General features: G+C 38.5%; 1 pseudogene; it reads left to right on the forward strand.

The window, feature by feature from the left end:
* Window positions 1-14,088, forward strand: part of LOC143683334 (adiponectin receptor protein 1 pseudogene) — a 43,573-nt pseudogene extending 29,485 nt beyond the window's left edge.
* The last annotated feature ends 1,301 nt before the right edge of the window (window positions 14,089-15,389 follow it).

The raw sequence follows: 15,389 nt of genomic DNA on the forward strand, positions 1-15,389 counted from the left end.
TGGTATATATGAATTCTTTTGTTTGTTTTCTTATTTCTTTTTTTGAATTGATGCAAATGTTCTAAGAAATGATCATGATGATGAATATACAACTATGTGATAAAAAAAAGAATGTTTATATTGTATGTTGATTGGTTTTATTAATTAAAATTTTTTAAAAATAAAACTAAGTAAAAGAAAAAAAAAAGAAGAAGAAGAAGAAGGAGCAGTCAGCCCATTTATTCCAGCCGAGGCCCCAGAAAGAGATAAAAGATCCCAGGAAAGATCAGTAAAACCACCTACCCTGACCCACAGTCAACAGAAGACACATTAGCAAGCTCCTGGCCTAGCTCAACTTAGATTTCCCAACTAACCTGTAGATTTGTGAATAATATGAAACTATTATTTCAAGACACTAAAGTTTTAGGGTGGTTTCTTAGGCAGAAAAAGCTACCTGATATTCACATCATAGCAAAGATATGAATTCAAACAATACCTGACATAATTAAGCACCCTGTAAGTATTTACTATTGTTATGAAAAAGAAATATTTTTGTAATTGAGTCAATTTGCCTCAATGGCCTCTAAATCAAAACAGCTGGACTTCTTGCTGGTTTTGCACATGGGTGAAGGGCAGTGCACAGTGGCTGTGTGCAAGACATCTAGTAGTCAGCTTTAGATCTTTGAAGTCTCTTAACTTTCTGGGCAAATAATTTGCATCAGAGCATAATGCTTGTGTAAACATCTAAATTCACTCATTAATCTGCTAGGTAAACAGAAATGTATAAATTAATGGATCAGGAAAGCCAAATATTTGCTCACCAGTTTTACTCATCATTCTTCCCTATAGTCTGATTATTATCTTGACTCTTCTATTGACTACATAAAAACAACTTTCCAAAGTGAGCAATTCAGAGCAAAGCTGAGAACCAACCTTATGGATCAGCTTTCTAAAACTCACCTCTCATATTTTATTAAACCATATCATATTTAATAGCTCCTTTAGCTCTATCACAATTAGCTTGTACTTTGACTTAATAAAAATCCTAATAGCAACCTATATATTGTTTCTGATACATTGTGACATGAGGAAATGGTCTTCTGCATATACATGAGATGAATTGTGAATAACTTGCCAAATAATTTTTATGAATTTTAATGTCATTCTTATCTTTCCTTTATTAAGCTTAGTTTTAAGGAATTTTTATGCCTTTTAGAGAGGATCCAAACAGCCTTAAGTAATTGCCACCCACATCTTTTTTTAAGACATTCATTCTTTTGATGGTTCTTTTGATTTTATGATGTTTTCTTTTCTGAGTATAAAAATTCATTACAGAGAACATTGGTGTTTCTCTCTCTCTCTTAGAATGTAATTGAATTGAGCTGTAGTTTCTATTTCTCTACTCAATGTAATGCACTTGCTAAATATAGAAATCTCACATCTGAATAAGAAAGCTTTAATGACAACATTAGTAAAAACAGATAAAGTTTTATTACTCTCTTTTTTTAATTAATGTCATTAGCCATCATTTGAATGTGCAGAACAACAGCTGATTCACTTCATATTTTATTCTACCCTCTTAAAATTTCAATGTATTGCAGCTCATCATACACGTAAAATATTTAATGCCCAAATAACAATGTTTGAGAATTTATAGAGTTTGCATGTAAAAATGAACTTATAAAACTAGCATTACAAATAATTTTAGTAGCGGAACACAATTTCCTCTATTAAAATTTTTTTTTTTTTTTTTTTTTTTTTTTTTTTTTTAAAGACAGAGAGAAGGAAGGAAGGAAGGAAGAAAGGGAAACATCTTTAAACATTTTCTTGTTTTATTGTATTCTGTTTCTCCGTTTTTGTTACATGGGCTGGGGCCGGGAATCGAACCGAGGTCCTCCGGCATAGCAGGCAAGCACTTTGCCCGCTGAGCCACCGCGGCCCGCCCTCTATTAACATTTTTGATGAACTTATTCTGTTCCCCATTATCAGTCTTACAGTGTTAAGTTACTAGCACAATTTTCACTATGTAACCCCACGTGATTATATCACATTGAAATGAATTCTTTCACCTTCGGTAAGGAGATAAGTGCCTGTGAATATTCAGAGGGCAGCTTTTCACGGGTTAATGAACAACTGGAAGGAAAGAGCTGGGGGGTCTCTATATGTTCCTAAGAAAAGTTGGTTTGTACTAAGCTGCTCACTTACACAAAAGTCAAAAGTTTCTTGTTACTTACCAATAGCATGGACCTTCATCTATACCATCAACAATTCCCTGGTACTTCTGAAACACGATCACCTCTTTTAAATCAGCTTAAGGAAGCCATGAGAAAGTGAAGATTTAACTGGCCCTAGAGACCCCATTCAAGGAGAACTAATTCTTACAGCCTATCAAACAGCTAATTCTAGTAGAAGACCAAAATGGCTTCAACAGGATTTTCTTCCTTCTTGAATACTGGCAGGAGAATTGGCAGGGAAATCTTCAAACTTCATAGATTCTGGACCTACAGCTAGAAGAGATTTTAATGGACAAAGTCCCTGTATTTAATGTTCTCCATATAGTAGTCACAAGACCCTGTTAAAAACCTAAGCCAGTAAAAAGATAACCTAAGCCAGGTCAAATAGCTCCTTTGCATAAAATCCTCAAATGCCCTCTTTTCTGACTCAGACACCTTAGATAGCCTACAAGACCCTGTGCTGTCTGCCTCCCCAACCTCTGACCTTCCATTCCTCTGCTGCACTGACTTGCCTCTGGTCACACTGGGCTCTTTGCCAAGAAACACCCCCACCACATGACATCTGCACTCGCTGTTCTCTCTACCTGGAATTTTCTTACCTTTCATTTCCACATAACCCATGTCCTTATCTCTTTCACATCTTTCCTCAAAAGATACCTTCTCAGTCAGGTCTCCCCCTGAACTATTCAGACCACCCTAATTGAAATTGAAAATCAAAACCCCACCCCCAGCATTCACTATACCCTTTCCATTTCACTAGTTTGCATACAACTTATCACCTCCTAATATACCACATAAAATATTAATTTTATTTGGTGCTTGCCTCTCCCCATCAGAATGCAAACTCCATGCCTGTCTGGTTGACTGCTATGTCTCCAGAGCCTGCAGCACTGTCCAGCACATTGTAGTTTCTCCACACACATTTATTGCTCCAAAGTGAACAGGGCCTGAAATGGAGCAATTGAGCTTCACTAAATCATAAAGATGACCTATGGTAAACCCAAGCAATGTGACTTTTCCATCCAGTATAGTTTAGTATCCTCATAGCTTGTGCTTCACACAACTGAGGAATGGAGGAAAGAGAAGGCTCCAACAAAGACTCATATAGGGCACTGACCAATGAGTCTCCCACTGTTTCGGCTGGCTATGCCGATTGTTTTATTTGTCATCCTACTTTAGATTTTTATCAAACTTAGGAAAGAACACTCCAGTGTAGAAGATGATTGCTTGGAGGCAGGCCACCACATGAGCCCTGCATGTAATAGAAAAAGAGAGGCTTAACCTTCATTGATGAAGGTAATCCAAATAATTTGCAATATTAATAATGAAAGCAAAATTAAATTTGAATTATAACATCAAATTAAAAAATAAATTCCTAGAGTATAATCAAAGGGAAATATTACTTTGTTAAACATTCCAGGAATGTGATATGTAGCTAGTTTGTAAAATCTGCACATTTTTTTCCCAGTTGACCATAAATTGCTAATGTGTCTGAGTTAGATATTCATGTATTTCTTCCCAAATGTACACCAATGAAGCATATACAAACATCTAACATTTTTTTTTGCTGAGTATAGTCATTAAATCTACTTTTAGGATATTCATAGGCATGTGAAAATATGACATTTATCAGATTTGGTGACTCAAAGAATTAGAAAACCTGGGCCTACAAAACACACTTAAGATGCCTTAGGTGAATATCTTTCTACCACAGCTAGAAAGAATATTCTTTTGAAATCCAACTAAAAATCTCTCATTCAAAAAAGGGGGAGTAGACTGCAATATGAGTGGTCAGTGAAAGGGAGGGATAGGGGTATGAGATATATAGTTTTTTTTTATTATTTTTTTCAAGAGTGATACAAATGTTCTAAAAATAATCATAGTGATGAATACACAACTATGTGATGCTAGTGTGAGCCACTGATTTTATAATTTTGATAGATTGTATGGTACATGAAGATATCTCAATAAAAACATATTTTTAAAAATCTCTCATTTAACCTGAGACTCAGAGTTAAAGCACTGAAGCTAGAAAGTCAGCATTACCCCATTCAGCAACTGTTAAAAAATGCTGAGGGACTTCCAGGAAGATGGCTGACCAGAGTAGCTTGAGATTAGCCCTGTTCCAGGGAAGAGTTGGAGAAGGGAGAGAGCAACTGAGAAGGCAATTTGGGAGTGCAGCTGACCTGGGAGAGCCTTCTGCACCACATAGAGCAGCCCTGGTTGCAGAGGCCGAGGAACTGTGAGGCAGAGAGCTGGAGCCTGGCACAAAGGCACAGAGCCTGTGGAACAGCGTGGATGGAAGTGTGAGACTAGGAAGTAAGCCAGGCCACATTCCTCGGGCACACTACCCTCACCAGCACAGCTCCATGACCGGCGACTCATCCCACACCCCACACATCTGAACCCCATCACCCCACTCCCATTCCCTGCACTCTAGGCTCTGCCACCCCACCAGCACCCAGTGCACATAACTGCCCCACACCCCTACCCCAAGTGCAGCCCAACGCAACTCTCCTCCTCTGCTCCCTAGCACTACCTCCCCCTCCCTGTTTCTGCAGGCTGTTGTCAGCACATAAAGGTTGCAGGCACTAACCTCCATGCCTAGGCTACCCCACAGCCCACCCATAGTGTCTCACAGCCTAACCTGGCCATCCCTGGGCTCAGTGAATCCGTTTTATGGCACTCACAGGCCCAGGCATGCACATGGACCACCAATCATTTCATTCAGCTCTGGGAACCGCACTTTACAGCAGTTCTAGAACCACACATGCACACAGCCCTCAGCCTAACTTCCAAGTTCTGAGAAAGTTCTGACCTAGACAGCTAAGTCACATCTGTGCCCAATCCACGAAGGCCTAATACTGACCTGCTGCCACAGCTCTATGCATGCACACAAAGGGTCCTGTGCTTTAGACCAGTGCACACCAGGGTTACGCGACACAGACAGGTGTACCTACACAGCTACATCCTCCCTGGCCACTGGCAACTCACGTTCACAAGCATCAGTGTAACATCCTTGACCTGTGCCCATACATGCCCTGAAACAAATCACCTTATTTGGTGCTCCACCCCATGACCTGCTCCCTGCTGTACAACCATCCTGCAAATATAAGGCCTTAAATTACTGAAGGAAATCAACTCCCAAAATAAATTTAAGATATTTCCATGCCATAAAGACAGCTGAAGATCACTAAGCATACCACATTGAAGACATATATAGCCCTGCCTAATGACCAAATTAAAATACCACAGTAGATACAGACATTGGAACAACTAATCAAAGATGTTCATACAACTCTACTTAATAAAATAAGTGGGATAGCAAATGACGTAAAGGAGATCAAGAAGACAGTAGAAGAGCACAAAGAGGAATTTGAAAGAATAAATAGAAAAATAGTGGAAATCACAGAGATTAAAGACACAGTTGACCAAATAAAAAACATACTAGAGGCACACAACACCAGATCTGAAGAGATAGAATAAAGTATAAATGATATAGAGGACAGGATTATTGACTTCAAAGACTCAAAACAGCAAATGGCAAAAAACATGGAAAAAATTGAATGGAAACTCAGGGAAATGATAGACAAAACAAAGTACAGAATATGAGAATCATTAGTGTCTCAGAAGGAGAAGAGAGGAGCAAAGGGTTAGGAAGAGTAGTTGAGAATATAATGGGGGAAAACTTCCCAACCTTCATTAAGGACATAAATATGCAAGCCAAAGAAGTCCAAAGAACTCAAAACACAATAAATCCAAATAGACCTTCCCCAAGGCACATACTAATCAGTCTGTCAAATGTTGAAGAGAAGCAGAAAATCCCAAAAGCGGTAAGAGAAAAACAATCTACTACATACAAGAGAAATTAAACAAGACTGAGTTCAGACTACTCAACTAGCACCCTGGAGGTGAGAAGGCAGTGGTATGAAATATTCAAGATTCTGAAAGAGAAAGAGTTCCAGACAAGAATTCTGTACTCAGCCAAATTGTCCTTCAAAATTAAGAGTGAGTTACATAAGTACACGGAACCTTGGGTAGGATATGAGATTTTGTTGGTTTGTCCAGAGTGATGCCCCAATAAATCCCAGAATGATTTGAACAGTGAATAAAAAAGTATTTGCAAAATCCTCTTTGGGGAATGGTGAGAATGGGGGAAATTCAACATCCCCAAGTTGAATTCTTGAAATTCTCACAAGCAGTGTGGACAACCAAAGCTATAGGCTGAGCCCCCTATCTTGGGGATTGTTCATATGAAACTTAACCCCACAAAGGATAGGTCAAGCCTACTTAAAATTAGACCTAAGAGTCACCCACAAGAGAACTTCTTTTGTTGCTCAGATGTGGCCTCTCTCTCCAGCCAACACAACAAGCAAACTCACCACTCTCCACCTTTCTACATGGGATATGACTCCCATGGGTATGGACCTTCGTGGCAACGTGGGACAGAAATCCTAGAATGAGCTGAGACTCAGCATCAAGGGATTGAGGAAACCTTCTCGACCAAAAGGGGGAAGAGTGAAATGAGACAAAATAAAGTGTCAATGGCTGAGAGATTCCAAACAGAGTCAAGAGATTACCCTGGAGGTTATTCTTATGCATTAAATAGATATCACCTTGTTAGTCAAGATGTAATAGAGAGGCTGGAGGGAACTGCCTGAAAATGTAGAGCTGTGTTCCAGTAGCCATGTTTCTTGAAGATGATTGTATAATGAGATAGCTTTCACAATGTGACTGTGTGACTGTGAAAACCTTGTGTCTGATGCTCCTTTTATCTACCTTATCAACAGACAAGTAAAACATATGGAATAAAAATAAATAATAGGGGGGAACAAGTGTTAAAATATAGATTGAAATGCTAGTGATCAATGAAAGGGAGGGGTAAGGGTATGGCATGTATGATTTTTTTTCTGTTGTCTTTTTATTTCTTTTTCTGAACTGATGCAAACGTTCTAAGAAATGATCATGATGGTGACTATGCACCTATATGATAATATTGTAAATTACTGATTATATATGTAGAACCGAATGATCAAAAGTTAAGAATGTTTATGTTTGTTTGTTGTTATAGTTTTAAATAAAATTTAAAAATTAATAAAAGAAAAAAGAAAGTAAAAAAAAAAAAAGTATTGGCATAGTCCCATGAGGAATGGGAGAAAGAATATGGAACTATTAAATCTTACTATCAGGGAATTCCCTGAAACAGTGCCAAACTTTAGGGACACCCAATACAATAGGCTATGCCCTCAATCACAAGGCTTACTCTTGTGAAGCTTATGTAGGTAGCAGAGAAGCTTAGACTACCTATAGGCATGCCTAAGAGTTACTTCTGGAAAACCTCTTTTGTTGTTCAAATGTGGCCTCAGTCTCTCTAAGCCCAACTCTGAAAGTGAAATTATTGCCCTCCCCCCTACGTGGGTCATGACATCCAGGAGCGAAAGTCTCCCTGGCAACATGGGAGATGACTCCCAGGGATGAATCCAGACCAGGCACTGTGGGATCAACAATTCCATCCTGACCAGAAGGGGGAAAAAGTGTAATTAATATAGTATCAGTGGCAGAGAGTTCAAATAGAGTCGAGAAGCTACTCGGGAGGCTGCTCTTATGCAAGCTTCAGGTAGACCTTGCTACCTATCATAACCTGCCAACGCCCAACCAGGACTATTTCAGCCAATCCTAAAGAACACCTAGAGCAATATATAAGATTCCACAAGGGTTCCAGGCACTAGAGTAACTTTCTAGAAACCTACAACCTCCAGATGGGTCCCTGGTCCAGATAAGTCCTGAAACTTAGCCCAGTCTCTCCAGAACATCAGATAGTTCCATCTCCCTACCCTATATTAGAGACAGATCCCTCCAACATCAAAAACTTAGAATTGCCATAGTCCAAACAACCCCAAAGAGAGGTATGAAAAGATCAATGTTGATGGTGGAATTATACATAGAAGATAGGACTTTACAAATGAATATGAACGCTGAAAAATCATTAAATTGATACCTCTTTCAGTCTCCAGTATTTTAGAGCAGCTAAAAGTAGGAACCTAAAATTGTGAAATTGTAACCCATGTCAAAGTCTGAAATATGTTCTACAACTAATTGTGGTGCTGTACTTTGAAATCCATAGCTTTTTTGTATATACGTTATTTTTCACAAAAAAGAAGGGAAAAAAGTTGATTGTGCTGATAAAAAAAGTATTTAAGTCCTCTAGCCTCTTATATTCTGGAGCAGCTAGAAGGAAAAATATTAGAGGATCATATGGTAGCCCATGACAAACTCTGGGATCTGTCCTGTAACCACTTATTGAAGACAGCTTTGAAGATTATTGCTTTTTTATTTCTTTACTTCATATATATGCTATACTATACTATAAAAAATGTTAAAAAAAAAAAACTGTAAAGGGTGCATGGATGGTTCAGTGGCAGAATGTTCACCTTCCATATGGGAGACCCAGGTTTGATTCCTGAACCATGCACCCCCAAAAAAGAAAAAAAAAAGCTGAAAAAAGTAATCAGACATCATCTAGAGATATGAATAAAGCTGATCTGGACATGACTAAAGTACATTAGAATACTGGGTAAAGAATGATATGACCCATATTTTCAAACTTCAACTTCTGTGCAAGACCAAAGGTAGAGATGTTTATTTGGTGCAAAATTTATATTTTGAGTAGCACATTATCTAATTTAACTTGTATGGTCAATTTACTTGAACACCATAATTACATAGAATCTTGAACAGGAATTTTGTTGGTTTATACAGGTTAGCATGATGCCCCAATATACCCCAGAGTAATTTGGACAGAGGAATGAAAGAGTATTTGCAAAATCCTCTTGGAGGACTGGGGAGAAAGGAGGAAATATTAAACTTCCCCACTTGGGGAATTCTTGATATTCTTGCAACCAGCTCAATAGGCTGAGCCTTCAATCTTGAGGCTTGTCCCTATGAAGCTTATTCCTGCAAAGGAGAAGCTAAGCCTACTCATAATTATGCCTAAAAGTCACCCCAAGAGAATCCCTTTTATTGCTCAGATGTGGGCTATCTCTCTAAACGAACTTGGCAAGTGAACTCACCACTCTCCCCACTACATGGAACATAAGTCTCAGGGGTCCAATCTCTCTGACAATGTAGACCTGACTCCTGGGAATAAACCAGGACCCGGACTTATGGGAATGAGAAAGCCTTCTTGACCAAAAGGTGTGTTCCAGTTTGATAGCTGCCAGAATGCAATGTAGCAGAAACGGAGTGGCTTTTAAAAAAGGGAATTTAATAAGTTGCAAGGTTTACAGTTCTAAGGCTGAGAAAATGTCCCAATTAAAACAAGTCTATAGAAATGTCCAATCTAAGGCATCCAGGGAAAAATACCTTGGTTCAAGAAGGCAAATGAAGTTCAGAGTTTCTCTCTCAGCTGAAAAGGCACATGGTCAACATGGCAGCATCTGCTAGTTTTTTCTCCAGACTTCTTGTTTCATGAAGCTCATTTGGGGCATTTTCTTTCTTCATCTCCAAATGTCTCTGGCTGCATGGGCTCTCATGGTTCTTGTGGCTCTTAGGACTCTCTCCAAAATGTTTCCTCTTTTCCAGTAAACTAATCAAGACTTACCTGGAATGGGTGTACTCACATCTGCCTCTAATCAAAGCTTAATACCCACAACTTGTTGTGTGACATCTTCATGGAGATAATCTAATCAAGCTTCCTAATTACAGTACTGAATAGGGATTAAAAGAAATGACTGCCTCCACAAAATGCATCAGGATTAAAATATGGCTTTTCTAGGGTACTGAATCCTTTCAAACCAGCACAAGGGAGAAGAGAGAAATGAGACAAAATAAAGCCTCAGTGGCTGAGAGATTTCAAACAGAGTCAAGATGTTATCCTGGAGGTTATTCTTATGCATTACATAGATACCTGTTCTTAGTTTATAGTGTGTTGGAGTGTTTAGAGGGAAATACCTGAAGCTGTTGAACGGTCCCAGTAGCCTTGATTCTTGAAGAAGAATGTATAACTACAGAGATTTTACAATGTGACTATGTGATTGTGAAAACCTTGTGTCTGATCCTCCTTTTACCCAGGGTATGGACAGATGAGTAAACATAAATAAATAAGAAGAAAAATAAATAAATAATAGGACAGGCCATGGTGGTTCATCAGGCAAAGTTCCTGCCTTCCATGCCTGAGACCCTGGTTCATTTCCTGGTGCCTGCCCATGTAAAAATAAATAAATAAATAAATAATAGAGGGAGATAAAGGGTAAAAATTGGATAGATCGAAATACTGTGGGTCAATGAGAGGGAGGTGTTAGGAGTATGGGATGTGTGAGTTCTTTTTATTCTTTTTATTTCTTTTTTAGAAGTGATGCAAATGTTCTAAAAATTATCATGGTGAAGACTACACAACTATGTGATGATATTGTAAACCCTGGATTGTATAATATGTTGGATTCTATGTGTGTGAATATTTCTCAACAAAAATATTTTTAAAATTCTCTCATTGATGAATCAATTATAACAAGATCAGAGCTAGAAACTCACAAAAGTGAAATATAAACATAACATACTAAACTAATTTTTAAGAAGAAATGGTCTAGACTCTTTTGTACATGTAACACTTTTACCAAAGAGATATTTGCGTTTTTTGTTGCTGTTGTTGTTGTTTTGCATGGCCAGGCACCAGGAATCTAACCCAGGTCCCCAGCATGGCAGGCGAGAACTCTGCCTGCTGAGCCACCGTGGCCTGACTGACATTTGGTTTTAAGGTAAAGAAAATGCATTTGGGGCAACAATATCTGTTATACAGCTCAGCTTAAGCACTGATGTTAACAGCTGTCTTCATCAAAATAGAAAGTAAGCTAATCATTTAGAGGTAAAAACCCCAAAGAGAATATTTGTTGATGAAGTAATTTGGAAACATAAGCATGTGACAAATTCTTATAAATATAACAGTACCAAATTTTTCTTTTATGGACTTAAGGTATGTATTAATAACATAGAATAATTATAGGCAATCCATAATTGTGCAAATAAGGTTTTTTAAATTAGAACACTGAAGAGTCCTTAACAAAAATGAAAAAGGGCTAAATAGAAACAAAGAAAATTCATAGGTTCTTAGAAATATGCAAATCATCTCTATCTTCAGTGTCTTAAGGTAGCATCATATTTAAGTCATTCTAGGGAGAGAGAAATCAACTAGCAATCACTACAGAAAATGATTTAATAACCAGCCTTGAAACTCCATTGTAATTTTTAATTTCAAATATTCATTTTCACACACATTTTTTTTTTTAACAAAACTGACCAAACTTCAGATCCTGACTCAGCTAAATAGAGATGAACAGTGAAGCATCTTCCTGTTTAAGAGTTTAGAATGGAGAAATTATATTTCCTGGCTTGGTCAAAGAATAAGGGTACCATGGATTACCCATTTTCAAAGTATTAGAATGCACTAAAATTATATTTAGTGGAGCTTTCAACCTGATGGAAGGGGAGAGGAATGGAATTAAAGGCATCATAGAAATTTCTGTTTCTCCAGTGTCCCAATTATGGGCATCGATTGGCATAATATTGTAACGTATAGTGTAGCTCAGTGGAGAGTTCTGGTCAACAGGACACAAACTGTCATTCCCTCAAATTCTTCACTTTCAAAGTTGAATAATCTCAATAAATTACACTTTTCTTGGGTCTTATTTTTCAACTCTTTAATCATATTTGAGGTTCTCCTCTGAACAACTTCCAAGTGCCCCTCATTCTTTTCTGGCTTCTGAGTTTTAAGTTGCTTGATTAAATGACAAAGGAGGCATAGTTTTTAGTTTTTCAGGATAATTTTAGGAATAGATATATACTTAGAGACCAAGGCTTAAGTGAAAGCTACATAAATCATAACATTGAACTCTTGCACACCCAATGGAACAGGTTACCAAGAGTGAATTCTTTTGCCCATGTTTCATTATTTATAGAAAAGATTTTTACTCAAATATATGTTGCAAATTTATTTTATATACCTGAAATGTTTGAGGAGGTAAAAATAAGAAAGTGATTTCAATGTTCATTGACTATACTCTTGTTTTAGTAACACCAATTAACTTACAGGAGGAAAATTCTTTTAGCAAAAGTACTTTTTATTAGAACAGATATTTATTACAGCTATGACCTTATGATGATGGCATACATATTTTTATTAGTACACACATCTGTTATTGATATGACCTTTTGAAGGGGAAATGTACATATTTTTTATTAGAACACACACCTATGATAGAAATGACCTTCTGATGGGTAGTGTACATATTTTTTATTAGAACACATAGCTATTATGACATTTTGACATACATAATAGTTTGGTGGAAGCAACCTTGACCCCTTGGTCTCAACATCTATAGTAGGAAACAGAATCCAGTTGCTTATCTCCCTTTGGGAAGGTGCCAACCAGTCTATTTTTTTTTTTTAATATTTTTCCCATCTCTTCCTCCAAAGAACTGTTTCAAATGTCTTTTCAAATACTCATGTACCACAAAATTTATATTTTGACTAGTGCATTTCCTAATATAACTTAGGTAGACAGTAATTTGAACACCATGAGTACATGGAACCTTGAGTAGGACATGAGATTTTGTTGGCTTGTCCATAGTGATGCCCCGATACATCCCAGAGTGATTTGAAAAGTGAATTAAAAAGTATTTGCAAGGCCGCCTCCCGCGCAGCGGGATGTAGCGAGGGGGATCCCGGCTCCCTGCAGAGCCCGCCCGGTGGCTGAAGAAGAGCAAACATGCCCAGTGCCCCAGGCAGAAGAGGAGGAGGTGCGAGTACTGACACTTCCCCTTCAAGCCCACCATGCCATGGAGAAAATGGAGGAGTTTGTATATAAGGTCTGGGAGGGACGTTGGAGGGTCATCCCATATGATGTGCTCCCCGACTGGCTGAAGGATAATGACTACCTACTGCATGGCCACAGACCACCCATGCCCTCTTTTCGGGTTTCCTTCAAGAGCATCTTCCGCATCCATACAGAAACTGGCAATCTGGACCCATCTGCCTGGTTTTGTGCTATTTCTCTTTTTGGGAATCTTGACCATGCTCAGACCAAATATGTACTTCATGGCCCCTCTACAGGAGAAGGTGGTGTGGGGGGGTGTTCTTTTTGGGTGCAGTGCTCTGCCTCAGTTTCTCCTGGCTCTTTCACATCGTCTATTGTCATTCAGAGAAAGTTTCTCAGACTTTTTCCAAACTGGACTATTCAGGGATTGCTCTACTGATTATGGGGAGCTTTGTCCTCTGGCTCTACTACTCCTTCTACTGCTCCCCACAGCCATGGCTCATCTACCTCTCCATCGTCTGTGTCCTGGGGATTTCTGCCATCATTGTGGCACAGTGGGACCGGTTTGCCACTCCTAAGCACCGGCAGACAAGAGCAGGAGTGTTCCTGGGACTTGGCTTGAGTGGTGTTGTGCCCACCATGCACTTTACTATCACTGAGGGCTTTGTCAAGGCCACCACAGTGGGACAGATGGGCTGGTTCTTACTCATGGCTGTGATGTACATCACTGGAGCTGGCCTTTATGCTGCTCGAATTCCTGAGCGCTTCTTTCCTGGAAAGTTTGACATATGGTTCCAGTCTCATCAGATTTTCCACGTCCTGGTGGTGGCAGCTGCCTTTGTACACTTCTATGGAGTCTCCAATCTTCAGGAATTCCATTATGGCCTAGAAGGTGGCTGCACTGATGACTCCCTTCTCTGAGCCTTTCCACCAGAGAGGTGGCATAGGAACTTCCCAAGTGCTTTTAAAAATAACTTCTTTGCTGAAGCGAGAGGAAGAGTCTGAGTTGTCTGTTTCTAGAAGAAACCTCTCAGAGAGTTCTTTACCATCAAAGCTTCAGCCCACTTTCACACTCACTGGGCAATAAACTTTCCATTTCCATTTCCACTAGTTGGTGGGGAAGAGGATAGTCCAATTTACCCATCCCCCTCCGCAAGGCAACTACTATCCCCTTAAAGAGACAGTACTTTGAAGCTCATATTGAGATTTTACTCCCTCCTCAGACCATTTGGACAAAAAATGATGAACTGGGACTCTTTAGAAATTCTGTTTCTGAAAGAAAATGTCTCTTCCTTACCCCAATCCTTACTTTGTAACCTGGCTTATGACGGGCCATCCATTTTTGTAGCAGACTTCAAAAACAGTTATCACCTGGTCCCATCGTTTTAAGGCCTGAATCTGAGTATACAGCAGCAAGATCAAAGCCCCCAACTTTTACATAGCCCGGCTAATCAAGGAAGTATGTCCAGACTTCAAATAACTTGAGTTTTAATTTTTTTTTCTTGGCCGAGTAATGTAAAATTAAAATGGGAAAAGATATTTAGTATTTAATACTAAGCTTTAAAAAGAAACCTGCTATCATTGCTATGCATCTTGATGTACAGACTATGATGATAATAAAAGAAAAGTAAAAAAAAAAAAAAAGTATTTGCAAAGCCCCCTTCAGGGAATGGTGGGAACGGGGGAAAATTCAACTTCCCCAAGTTGAATTCTTGATATTCTCAGAAGCAGTGTGGACAACCAAAGCTACAGGTTGAGCCCCCAGTCTTGGTGTTTGTTCATATGAAACTTAACCCCACAAAGGATAGTTCAAGCCTACTTAAAATTAGGCCTAAGATGGCTGAGAGATTCCAAACAGAGTTGAGAGGTTATTCTTATGCATTAAGTAGATATCAATATCACCTTGTTATTCAAGATGTAATGGAGAGGCTGAAGGGGACTGCCTGAAAATGTAGAGCTGTATTCCAGTAGCCATGTTACTGGAAGATGATTGTACAATGATAAAGCTTTCACAATGTGACTGTGTGATTGTGAAAACCTTGTGTCTGATGCTCCTTTTATCTACCTTGTCAACAGATGAGTAGAACATATGGAATAAAAATAAATAATAGGGGGAACAAATGTTAAAATAAATTTAGTAGATTGAAATGTTAGTGATCAATGAAAGGGAGGGGTAAGGGGTATGGTATATATATATATTTTTTCTGTTTTCGTTTTATTTCTTTTTCTGAATAGGTGCAAATGCTCCAAGAAATGATCATGATGATGAATATGTAACTATGTGATGATATGGGGAACTACTGATTATATATGTAGAACGGAATGATCAAAATAGGAATTTGCATTTGTTTGGTGTTTTTTTGGTATTT

The sequence above is a fragment of the Tamandua tetradactyla genome, chromosome 5 (genome assembly GCF_023851605.1).
Source record: "Tamandua tetradactyla isolate mTamTet1 chromosome 5, mTamTet1.pri, whole genome shotgun sequence".
Taxonomy (NCBI): Eukaryota; Metazoa; Chordata; class Mammalia; order Pilosa; family Myrmecophagidae; genus Tamandua; species Tamandua tetradactyla.